The sequence below is a fragment of the Bufo bufo genome, chromosome 4 (assembly GCF_905171765.1).
Source record: "Bufo bufo chromosome 4, aBufBuf1.1, whole genome shotgun sequence".
NCBI classification, from domain to species: Eukaryota; Metazoa; Chordata; class Amphibia; order Anura; family Bufonidae; genus Bufo; species Bufo bufo.
In genome coordinates, this window is record NC_053392.1 from 287,812,514 (window position 1) to 287,825,971 (window position 13,458).

Sequence of the window (13,458 nt, forward strand, 5' to 3'; positions counted from 1 at the left end):
ACTTGGGACAAAAATGTCAATCTTTCATGGACTCAATATGCCCCTCACGGAATACCTTGGGGTGTCTTCTTTCCGAAAGGGGGTCACATGTGGGGTATTTATACTGCCCTGACATTCTAGGGGCCCTAAAGCGTGAGAAGAAGTCTGGAATATAAATGTCAAAAAAAATTTACGCATTTGGATTCCATGAGGGGTATGGTGAGTTCATGTGAGATTTTATTTTTTGACACAAGTTAGTGGAATATGAGACTTTGTAAGAAAAAAAAAAAATATTTCCGCTAACTTGGGCCAAAAAAATGTCTGAATGGAGCCTTACAGGGGGGTGATCAATGACAGGGGGGTGATCAATGACAGGGGGGTGATCAGGGAGTCTATATGGGGTGATCACCCCCCTGTCATTGATCACCCCCCTATAAGACTGCATTCAGATGTCCGTATGTGTTTTGCGGATCCGATCCATGTATCCGTGGATCCGTAAAAAACATACGGACATCTGAATGCAGCCTTACAGGGGGGTGATCAATGACAGGGGGGTGATCAATGACAGGGGGGTGATCAGGGAGTCTATATGGGGTGATCACCCCCCTGTCATTGATCACCCCCCTGTAAGGCTGCATTCAGATGTCCGTATGTGTTTTGCGGATCCAATCCATGTATTCGTGGATCCGTAAAAAACATACGGACATCTGAATGCAGCCTTACAGGGGGGTGAGCAATGACAGGGGGGGGGATCAATGACAGGGGGGTGATCAGGGAGTCTATATGGGGTGATCACCCCCCTGTCATTGATCACCCCCCTATAAGGCTCCATTCAGATGTCCGTATGTGTTTTGCGGATCTGATCCATGTATCCGTAAAAAACATATGGACGTTTGAATAGAGCCTTACAGGGGGTGATCAATGACAGGGGGGTGATCAGGGAGTCTATATGGGGTGATCACCCCCCTGTCATTGATCACCCCCCTATAAGGCTCCATTCAGATGTCCGTATGTGTTTTGCGGATCCGATCCATGTATCCGTGGATCCGTAAAAAACATACGGACGTTTGAATGGAGCCTTACAGGGGGGTGATCAATGACAGGGGGGTGATCAGGGAGTCTATATGGGGTGATCACCCCCATCATTGATCACCCCCCTGTAAGGCTCCATTCAGATGTCCGTATGTGTTTTGCGGATCCGATCCATGTTTTAGTGGATCCGTAAAAATCATACGGACGTCTGAATGGAGCCTTACAGGGGGGTGATCAATGACAGGGGGTGATCAATGACAGGGGGGTGATCAGGGAGTCTATATGGGGTGATCACCCCCCTGTCATTGATCACCCCCCTATAAGGCTGCATTCAGATGTCCGTATGTGTTTTGCGGATCCGATCCATGTATCAGTGGATCCGTAAAAATCATATGGACGTCTGAATGGAGCCTTACAGGGGGGTGATCAATGACAGGGGGGTGATCAATGACAGGGGGGGTGTAGTGTAGTGTGGTGCTTGGTGCTACTTATTACTGAGCTACCTGTGTCCTCTGGTGGTCGATCCAAGCAAAAGGGACCACCAGAGGACCAGGTAGCAGGTATATTAGATGCTGTTATCAAAACAGCATCTAATATACCTGTTAGGGGTTAAAAAAAATCGCATCTCCAGCCTGCCAGCGAACGATCGCCGCTGGCAGGCTGGAGATCCACTCGCTTACCTTCCGATCCTGTGAACGCGCGCGCCTTTGTGCGCGCGTTCACAGGAAATCTCGCGTCTCGCGAGAGGATGCGTATATGCGTCCAGGAGGAATAAATCAACCACCTCCAGGACGCGTCGCTGCGTTCGGCGGTCCGGAGGTGGTTAAAGAAAAACTGCGCCCCTATCTCTTTCTTCTGACCCTTGTCATTTTTTTAAAAGTGGCGAAGAAAGCACAAAAAGTCAAACATTGCAAATGTAGCATTTGCCAAAATGTGTGAAATTTTGACTCCAGAAAACTGTTGCATTGACAAGGGTCAGTGGAAAGAGAGAGGGGGCAGTTTTTCTTTAAACCACATAATAAAATCTTTCTATATACCCATATCACAATACACAGCCCTGGAGTCACAAAGGTCTTCATTTTCATGAAAAAAGTCCCAAAAACTATTCATAATTGGTTTTGATAAATTCCCCTCTGTGTTCCCTGTATAACTGTGTATACAGAGATAGCTGTCCATCACTGATAGAACCGCTCACTTGACTCCTAGGCATAGAAAGAGCAGGGATTTCTGTGAATTTAATATAAGTAATACAAAATCTTTGTCCACAAACTTATATATCAATCTGCTCAGCTTCTTCTGCTCTATAACATGCTTGCAGATAGGTCTGTATGTACAACACAACAGGTTCCCTTTAAGATAGCATTCTGTTACCAGTTAATGGGATTTACCTAATTTTTGTTATAAAAAAAATGTTAAAGAGAAACAAACTAGCAATTTTATCCCCAAGAAATAAGATATTTTTATGAAATTTTTGATTTCCTAAGCTTAAATTGCAGGATGGGACAAATATACTTTGTTGCTGGTAATTGATATGCACTGTTTAAACACTGGAGACAAAACACCAGCTGTCTCATGGGAATCAGGAAGACAAAGGAAAGCTGCTGAGCTCATAAAGCTGCAAACACTTAGCGATGTGTGAAAGTAACAGTCTATTTCATGTATATAGGGAATGCATGATTTACAACAACAATGAACAGTTGGAGAAGTATTGTTTGCATTACACATAACAGTAATTGGTTAAAACACTTGTAAAGTACTGTGCCTTAACCCATTTGTATTTGTTTCCGTTTATAGTTTTTATTATATGTTTTGTGCAGTATTAGATATATTGGATATTTTTATGTGAATATAATTAAGGGGTTCCCTGGGCTACAGATAGTGATGACCTCTCCTAAAGATAGGTCATCAATATCATATTGGTGAGGGTCTGACACCCAGCTGTTTTAGGCAGCCTTGGGGATGATTACTATAGAGCAGTATGCTCTGTACACTGTGTTGTTTCCTGTGCCAACAAACTGCAGCTCAGTTCCCATTCACTTAGCTGAGCTGCAATACTTCTGTATGGCTACTACACAATGTACAGAGCAGTTTGCTTCCAGCTCTGTATACTGTATAGTTTCCAGCACCAGCAGCTGCCTAAAACAGCTCATCTGTGGGGATGCCGGATGTTACAATCCAACCGATCTGATATTCATGAGCTATTATGAGGATACCAAGGATATCTAGATCATCAATATCTGTATATTGTCCTGGAAAATACACAAATACACAAGTTTTGTGTCGTGAAAAAGTCTCAAACTGCACTCTGCAACGTTTTCAACAGCACTTGTGCAAAAAGTTTTCTCCTCTCCACTTTCTCAAAAAGGGGGTATGATGAGGGCAGAGAGGGGCTGGGGCCAGTTAAATCTACACTAACCAGGGGCATGTACTGCCAAATGTCATATATGCCTCGCCATAAATCAGGCGCAGCATCCGGCAGTGCACCTGGTTATCATAGCATGAAATATGCTGTCGGGCTATGGTAAATCTGCCCGTTTAAGTTTTGCTACACATCATAAGCATTATATATTATAGACAACAAAAAAGAAATGCAAAATGTACAAGTGTTCAAACACAGATTCTTATGCAAGGTTGTTCATTTACGGCAAGCAGATCTACCTGATCTCCTCCAGTGATCCATATATATCATTATACACGGTGGCCCATGAAAAAGTTGCCCACCTCCAATATCTCCAAATCAAACTGCCTAATAGTAATGTCATACCGGTGACAGGTTTGAGAAGGTCTGAAAGATTATCTGCTCATTAGTGATCTGACAGCATCTTTTGGTTTCACTTTGTCTGTGTGTTGCTTGTATGTCCACACCTCCTGTTCAGGTGTGGATCATGTGACCTTTACCTCCCCCTATTTAGTTTGACTTCACCCATCACTCTTTGCTCTGGATAGCTTCATTTGGTGTTGGAAGAGCTGGAGTGTGGTTCTAGTTGAAGTCCTGATCATCCAATATCCTTAGAAGTTAAGTGTTCTGCTTGTTGTGTTTTGTATCCCCCCCCCCTCTGTTGTTTACTAGGCCTCAGTGAGACGCTGGTTCCTTCACCAGGGAAGGAGTGGGTTGTCTCTGCCCTGTCATTAAGTCTAGGGCATCTGAGGGCCACCAGGGTTTTCTAGGTTCCTGTGTATGGGCATCTCTACCATCGAGAGGTGCCCATACGGATAGGAGTTAGGGCCAGGAGCAGGGTTTAATAGGTGGTGACCCTTTTCCTTCCCTAGCGGTGAGGCCTAGTGTCTTTTCCCTTCCGTCTTGTTGTCTTTTGGTGTTTTCCCCTACTACATCCGTAACATTATCCAGAGCCCATACCGCCATTTTTTGTTCTGATCTGTGCAGCTATGGATGCTATGACTGCACTGGTCGAACAGATGCAGAATCTGACTTTGGAGGTAGCAGACCTCCGTGCGATGGTTTTGCAGATTCAGAGCCCACAGGCTGCTGGTTCCGGTGGTGGGTTCCAGGCCTGCCCTGAACCGAAGGAAGCTCTCCCGGACAGGTTTTCCGGGGGTAGTGACAATTTCATCCGGTTCAGGGAGTCATGTAAATTATACTTTAGGCTTCGTCCATACTCTTCTGGTAATGAGTGTCAACGTGTGGGTATGATTATTTCATTACTTAAAGAGGACGCCCAATCTTGGGCTTTTTCTCTGCCAACCGGATCACCGTCCCTCCGGTCGGTAGATTAATTTTTTAGAGCCTTGGGTCTTATCTATGATGACCCGGATCGGATCTCTCAGGCCGAGACCAAGTTACGGGGTTCGCGGCAGGGAGAACGTTCTGCGGAGACCTTTTGCTCAGAATTTAGGAGATGGGCTACGGATACAGAGTGAAACGATTCTGCTCTCCGTAGCCAATTCTGCCAGGGTCTCTCTGAGAGACTGCAGGACGCATTGGCTTTTCATGAACATCCTGAGTCATTGGAAGCAGCTATGTCCCTTTCTGTACGTCTTGATAGATGCCTGAGGGAGAGATTTAGGGGTCCTTACCTTCAGAACGTACTGTCCAATAAGGGTACTACTTCCTTTGACACTTATGGTGGAGAGACTCGGGTGGTTGTGCCTTGTGATGAGCCTATGCAGTTAGGAGGAGCTACTCCTGGAACTACTGGCAAAAGCTTGGGTCATGTGAAAGGAGTCTGCTTTTGTTGTGGCAAGAAGGGACATTTTGTGAATATTTGTCCTTACTTGCAGCATCAAGGTGTAAACCAAAGGAAAAAAAAGTTTAATCCCCAAATTACTATTGGTAGTGTGGGTGGGCAGTAAGAAAACCTACTTTTGTCTTTTACTGGTAGTACCCGTTTTCTCCTGTCAGCCGAGGTGGCGCTAGAGTCCAAAACTGTGAAAATCAAAGCTTTTGTCGACAGTGGCGCAGAAGTAACTTGATTGATGGACAGTTTGTACGCATTCACGGGTTGACTACTAATGCATTAGAGAATAGTATTTCTGTCTTTGCAATTGACTCAGCACCTCTCGCCCAAAAATGCCTGTCGCAGGTAGTGAATGACATTCATTTAAGAGTCGGTGATTTGCATCAGGAATCTATCTCCTGTTATGTGTTGGAGGGTCTGCCTGCTCTGTTGGTGTTGGGCTTACCATGGTTAAGCAAACATAACCCTAACATCGATTGGCAAGCGAGACAGATTCTCGAGTCGAGTGATTTTTGCATGGACAACTTAATGCATTGTTCTCTATGGTGACCACTAAAACTGTACCCTCGTTCATTTCTGAATTTTCTGATGTGTTTTCTGAGAGTGGTAATCAGGAGTTGCCTCCGCACCGCGAGTAGGACTGTCCCGTCAATCTTATTCCCGGAGCTAAATTGCCCAAATCTCGGTTGTATAATCTTTCGGAACCCGAAAGAAAGGCTATGTGAGAGTATATCACCGAGAGTTTGGCAAAGGGACATATTAAACCATCCAAGTCCCCAAGTGGCTGCTGGATTTTTCATGGTAAAGAAAAAGGATGGTACCCTGAGACCATGTCTGGACTTCCGTGAGCTCAATCGTATTACCGCCCGTGATCCTTACCCCCTTCCTTTGATTCCGGATTTGTTTAGTCAGATTGTTAGTGCCAAGGTGCTCTCTAAATTGGATCTGAGGGGGGCATATAATCTGGTAAGGATCAGGGAGGGGGATGAGTGGAAGACCGCATTTAATACCCCTGAGGGTCATTTTGAAAACCTGGTCATGCCCTTTGGGTTAACCAATGCTCCTGCGGTTTTTCAACACTTTGTCAATGACATCTTTCATCATCTGGTGGAGAGGTTTGTCGTGATGACATACTAATTTATTCGCCTAATATGGAGACTCATCAGGATCATGTGAAATAGGTGTTACAGATCCTAAGAGAGAATAAGTTGTATGCTAAGATGGAAAAGTGTGTATTTGCTGTACAGGAAGTGCAATTTCTGGGTTACCTGCTCTCATCCTCAGGTTTTCGTATGGATCCCGAGAAGGTCCGTGCCGTGTTGGCCTAAGAATCGACCTGAAAATCTGAAAGCGCTTATGCGGTTTTTGGGGTTTACCAACTACTACCGTAAATTTATCTTGAACTATTCATCGGTGGTTAAACCTTTAACAGACATGACTAGGAAGGGTGCTGATATTTCTATCTGGTCTGATGCGGCATTACAGGCCTTTTCTGCTGTGAAAGGATGTTTTGCTTCGGCCCCTATTCTGGTGCAACCGGACGTGTCTCAGCCATTTATTGTTGAGGTTGACGCGTCAGAGGTTGGGGTAGGAGCAATATTGTCGCAGGGTCCTTCACCTAGTAAATGGCGTGCATGTGCATTTTTCTCTAAAAAACTTTCGACTGCTGAAAGGAATTGTGATGTGGGGAATAGGGAATTGCTGGCCATTAAGTTGGCGTTCGAGGAATGGCGGCATTGGTTGGAAGGAGCAATTTATTACGGTAATTACGGATCACAAGAATCTGGCCTACTTGGAGTCGGCTAAGCGACTGAACCCAAGGCAGGCCAGATGGTCATTGTTTTTCACCAGATTTAACTTCATCGTCACTTACCGCCCTGGGGTTAAGAACGTCAGGGCGGATGCTTTGTCACGTAGCTTTCCTGGGGGGGGGGGTGAGTCTAATGACCCTAGTCCCATTTTATCTGAAGGGGTAGTTATTTCCGCTCTTTATCCTGATCTCGAGGCCAGGGTGTTGGAGGCACAGGAGGATGCTCCGGACTCTTGTCCTCAGGGGAAATTGTTTGTTCCCCCCGAATTACGTCACAAGGTGTTCGAGGAACATCACTGTACGGTGCTTGCTGGGCACCCTTGGAGCAGATCGACTATCAATCTCATCTCTCGCAGATTCTAGTGGCTGGGGTTGCTAAAGTGTATTGAGGACTATGTGTCAGCCTGTGGTACCTGTGCACATGCTAAGGTGACACATACTCGGCCTTCCGGATCTCTGCTTCCATTGCTTATCCCGTCCAGACCTTGGACCCATTTGTCCATGGATTTTATCACAGATTTACCGAATTCTTCAGGAAAGACCAGTGATTCTGGTGGTTGTCGATCGTTTTAGTAAAATGGCACACTTTATTGCATTACCTAGTCTACCCAATGCTAAAACTCTTGCGCAGGTGTTTGTCGACAACATCGTGAAACTACATGGCATTCCCTCTGATGTGGTGTCTGATAGAGGGACTCAGTTTGTTTCCAGATTCTGGAGAGCGTTCTGTACTCGTCTGGGTGTACAATTGTCCTTCTCTTCGGCTTTTCATCCTCAGTCGAACGGACAGACGGAGCGCACTAATCAGAATCTGGAGACTTACTTGAGATGTTTTGTTTCAGAGAATCAGTAAGAGTGGTCTTCATTTTTGTCGTTAGCTGAGTTTGCTATAAATAACCGTAGACAGGAATCCACTGATAAGTCGTAGTTTTTTGGGGCATATGGATTCCATCCACAGTTTGGTACATTTTCTGGTGCTCATAATTCCGGCATTCCTGAGGAGGAACGATTTTCCTCTTCTTTATCTTCTATTTGGCGGAAAATCCAAAATAACCTGGAAAAGATGGGCAACAGGTATAAGCGTGCGGCTGACAGGATACGTATGAGTGGATCGGACCTGAGAGTGGGTGATTCTGTGTGGCTGTCTACAAGAAACATTAAACTTAAGGTACCTTCGTGGAAGTTGGGACCAAGATTTATTGGTCCATATAAGATCACTGCCATTGTTAACCCTGTAGCCTTCCGTCTTGAACTTCCTCAGGCATTAAAAATCCATAACGTATTTTATAAATCGTTGTTAAAGAAATGTGTTGAACCTGTTGAGTCGTCCTCCTTGCCTCCCTCTCCGGTCATGGTGGATGGCAATTTGGAATTTCAGATCAGCAGTATTGTGGACTCCCGAGTTCTCTGGAGATCCCTCCAGTATCTTGTTCATTGGAGAGGGTACGGACCAGAGGAGAGGATGTGGGTTCCAGCGACCGATGTTAATGCTAGTCGTCTGGTGAGAGCATTCCACAGAGCTCATTCTGATAAGGTTGGTCCTGGGTGCCCGGAGGTCACCCGTAGAAGGGGGGGGTACTGTCACACCGGTGACAGGTTTGAGAAGGTCTGAAAGATTATCTGCTCATTAGTGATCTGACAGCATCTTTTGGTTTCACTTTGTCTGTGTGTTGCTTGTATGTCCACACCTCCTGTTCAGGTGTGGATCATGTGACCTTTACCTCCCCCTATTTAGTTTGACTTCACTCATCACTCCTTGCTCTGGATAGCTTCATTTGGTGTTGGAAGAGCTGGAGTGTGGTTCTAGTTGAAGTCCTGATCATCCATCATCCTTAGAAGTTAAGTGTTCCGTTTGTTGTGTTTTGTATCTCCCCCTCCCCTCTGTTGTTTACTAGGCCTCAGTGAGACGCTGGTTCCTTCATCAGGGAAGGAGCGGGTTGTCTCTGCCCTGTCATTAAGTCTAGGGCATCTGAGGGCCACCAGGGTTTTCTAGGTTCCTGTGTATGGGCATCTCTACCATCGAGAGGTGCCCATACGGATAGGAGTTAGGGCAAGGAGCAGGGTTTCATAGGTGGTGACCCTTTTCCTTCCCTAGCGGTGAGGCCTAGTGTCTTTTCCCTTCCGTCTTGTTGTCTTTTGGTGTTCTCCCCTACTACATCCGTGACAAGTAAATCTGTCTTAGTTGTCCATAGCAACCAATCAGAGTTCAGCTTTCAGTTCCTACAGGACTCAAAAAAAAATTAAAGCTGCGCTCTGATTGGTTGCTATGGACAACTAAGACAGATTTACTACTAGGCATTTCGATTTGGCGATATTGGAGGTGGGATACTTTTTTGCGGGCCACCCTGTAGAACTCCTGTGGGTAATATGTGCATTTAAAGCAAATCTGTCAGGTCTCTTGCAGTATGCTATGTGAGGCCAGCATAAAAATGGGAAATGCTGTACTTCTGGATATACTGTATATAGATTTTCATGATTTGATTCATAATTTTAATGTGAAAAGAGTTCTAACTGCTGGTAGGACTGATTTCCCCATGTAAAAACCTATTCAAGAAAAGCTGTCAATCACTCGTTATGGATCAAGACTCACAGGCGTTTTCAAAGAGTTCATGCAGGATTTAATAGTTTTATTATATGAAATTGCTGAATAAAGTCAAAGAAAACGACACATTCTATTGCTCAGCATCTCTAGATCGGCTAGCAATAATAAGCAGCAGCCCTCACTCTGCTGGACCTACTCTGTCCATGTTGTTCATGGGCAGCCATTCAACAGCCACGTGTAATACTATACATCACTTGTAGTAACTCTCGCACGGGATATAAGCAGCTGCTGGCAAAGTAGAATAGAGCTGATTTTGCTGGGCGTCTCAGTAACTGGCCTGCAGTGATAAACGGAGGTGTATCAAGGAAACAGTGTTTAGTGGGAGCCAAGAGGATCTGTCACAAAAAGTATTAAAGGGATTGTCCTGTTTCAGGAGGAAACTAGACAGCACATGTGATCTGCCTGACAAAAATAGATCAATGGATTTTTGGCACATTTTTTTTTATGGTGTTCACCAGATAGGTTGGATCACATGCTATTTTTTATAGAGCAGGTCGTTACGGACATGACGATACCTAATATGTGCATTTTGTTTACTTTATTTTTTTCAATAAAAGCATGTTTGAAAAAAAAAAACTTTTTCTTGTCTCCATTTTCTGAAGGCCATATTTTTTATTTTTTTGTACGATTATGTAGGGGCTCATCTTTTGTGGGATGAGGTCCCGGTTTGATTGGTGCTAATTTAGGATACAAATGACTTTTTTGATCACTTTTAATACCATTTTTTGGGAAGTGCGGTGGGCAAAATTGCAATCCCATGATAATTTTTCTTATTTGTTTTTATGGTGCTCACCATGCGGTAAAAGTAACATAATCCTTCTATAGATCAGGTCCTTATGGACGCGGAAATACCAAACATGCTTAGTGTTTTTAATTTTTTACATTTTTAACCAATTATGTGTGGATGTAGGAAGTTTATTTTTTGTTATTTGTTTTTTTACATTTTTTGGAGCCAGACCCACTTGGTTCTTGAAGATCCAGTGGGTCTGATGGCTTACAGTACACTGCAGTATACTGTATAGTGTACTGCAGTGTATTGAACTCACACTATGCCTGATCAGGCTCCTGCCTGTGAAGGCATCTAGTTGCTATGGTAACCATCAGGATGTTGCTACAGCGCAGCGGCCCGATGGGGGAGGGAGCTCCCCCCTCAGTTTACCCTTCAAGCATCGGGCCGCTGCCACAGCAGAGCAGCTTAGTCCCTCCATACAGCAGTCCCTAAGGTCCATGGCATGGAAGGGGTTAAATGACTAACATTGTTGCCAGCACCGATGTTGGCCGTTTCAAGCAGAGTGTTAGCTGGACATTACAGCTAACACTCTGCCTGCTGCCGCTCTGCCTTCCTGAAAGGGGGAAGGGAGGGTGGTGCTGCGCGCTCTGCAGTCTTGAAAGGAGGGGGCAGGGGTGTTGTGTGCAGGGGGCATTAACCCTTCAAGCATTGGGCTGCTGCCAGGGCAGAGCAGTGGCCCGATGGTTAGCCCCTACCAGACAGCGGTCCCTAATTACTGCGGCATGTAAGCGGTTAAACGGCCGACATCGTTGCCAGCATCGATGTGGGCCGTTTTAAGCAGAGTGTTAGTTGGACATTACAGCTAACACTCTGCCCACTGCCGCTCTGCCATCCTGAAAGGGGGAAGGGAGGGGGGTGCTGCACGCTCTGCAGTCTTGAAAGGGGGTGAGGGGGGTGCTGAGCGGTCTGCATATTGAAAGGAGGGGGCGGGGGTGTTGTAAGCGGGGGGCATTAACCCTTCAAACATTGGGCCGCTGCGCTGGTTAGCCCCTTCCAGACAGCAATCCCTAAGGACCGCAGCACAGAAGGGGTTAAACGGCTGACATCGTTGCCAGCACCGATGTCGGCTGTTTCAATCAGAGTGTTAGCTGGACATTACAGCTAACACTCTGCCTGCTGCCGCTCTGCCATCCTGAAAGGGGTAAGGGGGAAGGGGGGGGGGGGTGCTGCGTGCTCTGCCATCTTGAAAGGGGGGGGGGGGGGGGGTGCTGCGTGCTCTGCATCTTGAAAGGGGGGCGGGGGTGTTCAGTGCGGGGGGCATTAACCCTTCAAGCATCATGTTTCAAGCAGAGTGTTAGCTAGACATTACAGCTAACACTCTATCCGCTGTCGCTCTGCCATACTGAAAGGGAAGGGGGGTGGGGGTAGGGGGGGTTGCTGCGTGCTCTGCATCTCCTTCGCTCAGCGTCCTGATGAGGGAGGGAGCTCCCTCCCTCAGTTTACCCTTCAAGCATCAGGCAGCTGCCACATCAGAAGAGCGGCCCGATGCTTAGCCGCTCCATACAGCGGACCCTAAGAACCACGGCATGGAAGGGGTTAAACGACAGACATCTGTGCACCGATGTCGGCCGTTTTAAGCAGAGTGTTAGCTGGACATTACAGCTAACACTGTGCCCGCTGCCGCTCTGCCATCTTGAAAGGGGTAAGGGGGGGGGTGCTGCGCAGTCAGGCTGCAGGGAAACTTGTGTGTAGCGCTGTATCCGTGTGGAGCACTGTGTCCTGATTGGACGCCACACCGCGCATGCCTAGTGCAAAACTGGTGACACACATATGGACACAGCGCACTTACACAGGGATTTTATTATATTAGATATAATATATATCTAATATATATATATATATATATATATATATATTGTATACTATCATAGATGAAATATTATGAGGCAATTTGACCTTCTGGGTAAAGTTTGTTATTAAAAAATGTGGAAAAAGTAGTGTAAAATCAGGAAAGTAAGCTGATTAAGAAATAAGTGGACCATGAAAAAAGAATAAAATCCAGAAAATCATCATATCATCAGATGTGCCAGAAGTGCGTTATGGTATATTACTTTGTTTTTTTATTAAGACACTATGATACTCAATGACAATAGAAACTGCAAACTTTTTCCTCGGGCTCAGTAGGACAGCTATAGTATATATGCCAAGAGAAAGATAAATGCTTACACTTATGCACATATTACACCAGCATTCCAGAAACAACGTTTCAGGGAACTGAATGCTACTGAGCAGTATACTGAATTGGTCGAGTAGTCCGGCAGGATCTTTTACCATTACTGCTTTGGTCGATCTTGACTAAATCGCCTGCACAGTATTGGAAATTCTCATAACATTCCTTGGAAAAGTCACTTTAGATATAAAACACTGAAAACTAGAGATAAACAAATCACTCAAAATTGGATTCAGATTCCGTTTGGCTGAATTGGTCAACTGTTTTGATTTGGGTCCCAAATAATTCTACCCAAATCTAAAGTGCTCCAATTTTCCTGAAAACTTGTGTATGACACTGTATGAAATCTCCTTGGACTTTCTATTGTCTCTCATTTTTCAATTTTTTTTTATTCACCCTCTCCTGATGTAACAATTTTCCGTTTTTGCTTATTCGTTTTTTCCTCCCTGCCTTCCGAGAGCCATACATTAAAAAAATTTCCGTTAACATATGAGGGCTTGTTTTTTTGCGAGGGTGATTAGAATTTTTATATATTTTTATTCTTTTTATATTCTCGAAATCTTTTTTTTTTTTTTTTAACTTTTTGTTAGGTCCCCAAGTTGCATCAAATTGCAGCTTATAGAGAATAATGGAAATTGCTACATTATTCTGTATAGAAATTACTATATCAAAATTCAGTGCTGCCACCTAGTGGCCTGAACTGGGATATACTAATAATGAACCTGGAAGCCTAGTACAGACTCTGGATCATTATTAGAACAGGGTGCGCTTCCGGTTTCTAACACTCTGAGGTGCTGTGGTCACATCTGACCACGGCATCTGAGTGGTTAAATGTCCACAATCTGCATTACCGCCGATTTCGGACATTAGCTCTGACTG